Below are 2,166 nucleotides of genomic sequence, written 5' to 3'. Positions count from 1 at the left end.
CCCCTTCTACAAACTGTTTCTCTTCTTGTAGACCCTTACGGGACCAACACTCTCATAGCAATTTCTGCCATAAAAGGACTTTATATTCACCAAATGTAAGTGAAAACAGCTTTTTTGAATGACTATTTAAACGAKGAGGTTTACATGGAGCAACCTGAAGGATTTGTAATACCCRGACAAGAGAATAAAGTGTGTAAAYGTGTTAAATCTCTATACGGGTTAAAATWAGCTCCTAAACAGTKGCACRAAAGGTTTGATACGACTATCACATCTTTYGGGTTTCGACATAATGGGGCCGACCGRTGCATCTACTCAAAATGCACGAGAGGGTACACTGTGGTAATCTGTCTTTATGTCGATGAKATGTTGATCATCGGAACCAATCTAGATGGTATTCTTGAGACAAAAGGGTACTTATCCTCGAACTTTAAGATGAAAGATCTTGGAGAAGTAGATACCATCCTTGGATAAAGATCAAAAGGTCAGCATCTCAAATCTCTCTTTGTCAATCTCATGACATAGAGAAGATAYTGAMAAAGTTTCAATATTTGAATATAAAAGAGTATAACACTCCGTTTGATTCAAGTGTGAAACTCAATAAAAATACTGGTAGAGCAGTGGCTCAACTAGAATATGCTAGTGCAATAGGATGCATGATGTATGCAATGCATTRYACTAGACCRGATACTGYTTTTGCTGTGAGTAGACTGAGTCAATATACGAGCAATCCGGGTTTAGATCACTGGAAAGCAATTGGTAGAGTATTGGGCTACTTGAAAAGAACCCAAGAACTAGAGTTGATATACTCTACGCATCCAGGAATTTTGGAGGGATATTCTGACGCCAATTGGATATAGATCACTCAAGTGATTCTAAATCCACAAGTGGGCGGATTTATACTCTTGCTGGAGGGGCGATTTCTTGGGCGAGCAAGAAACAAACGTGTATCGCCCATTCGACTATGGAAGCCGAATTTATTGCCCTAGCGGCAACGGGCAAAGAGGCCGAATAGATTAGAGATTTGTTGACAAATATCCATTTATGTCCTCGACCGACTCCCTCTATTCCCATGTATTGTGACAGTGAGGCCACACTGTCTAAAGTATACAATGTTGTATATAATGGGAAGTCGCGACACATAGGTCTCCGACACAACTACGTGAGACAACTAATTGATGATGGTACCATAAGTATTGTGTTTGTCAAGTCTTGTGGGAATTTGGCAGATCCACTAACCAAGCCTCTGACGAGAGACTYGGTCGGGTCAACCACCAGAGACATGGGTCTGAAGCCACATTGAATCAGTCAGTGATGGAAACCAAACTTGGATATAGTGCTCCTATCTACCAAGTTTAAAGGGTAACAACAAGTCACTTGACTGATAGAAGGTACTATCAAATGATAGATCCATGTAAGGTAAATGATAGTACRRCRTTGTCGAGAACAAGGATGARTTAATCTCTTAACAAAGTTTAGAGGCATCTTAACAACGAAGATGTTATAAAACTTTGYCTATATGACTTAGAGGTGGTGCCGCCTCAAAAGAAGAGTAGTGGTTTCTCTTTGARTAAATCATGAAACAGGGTTTAGCGCATGGCCATATTAGCGCTCARTGAGAGAGGAAGGTGGATAGATGATGTGTGTAGGTAAGCCGAAGTGGTCGCAAGATTCAAGGTTTAAATCCTAAGGATACCATTGGACTGAWTCCTTCTTGCATACTTACATTAAACAKGGTTTAATCTTARTGACACCACTGTAACATTGTCTACCATGAATGTCAGGAAACTTTCCAACCTGGTGGGGGATTGTTGGAAATTTGTAGGTTGGAAGTTAACCTTCCATCCCACATTGGTAGAGAGTTGATTTCTAGAGAAGCTTATAAGGCTTTCTCTAGTAGTGGGCTTTGAACATGTTAGTGGACTCATGGTGGRGGTCTTGAGTGGAAGGCCCAACACACACGCGTGCATGGCCGTGGTCGAGGGCGCGRGCRCRAGCGCGGGATTCAYGAAGGTGGCGCGAGGAGGCGCACTTTGCACGCCGCATCGGAGCCTCGCCCCGAGCTCTGAGTATCTTTTTAATAGAAATTCGTCAGGAGGATTATCAGTTTAATTTGGATAATTATTAATTTTAATTTGGAATTAATCCGATTTTTGACTTGGTTTTAGA

The sequence above is a fragment of the Cynara cardunculus genome (assembly GCF_001531365.2).
Source record: "Cynara cardunculus var. scolymus isolate 2C chromosome LG 6, CcrdV1, whole genome shotgun sequence".
NCBI lineage: Eukaryota > Viridiplantae > Streptophyta > Magnoliopsida > Asterales > Asteraceae > Cynara > Cynara cardunculus.
This window is presented reverse-complemented; position numbering follows the sequence as displayed.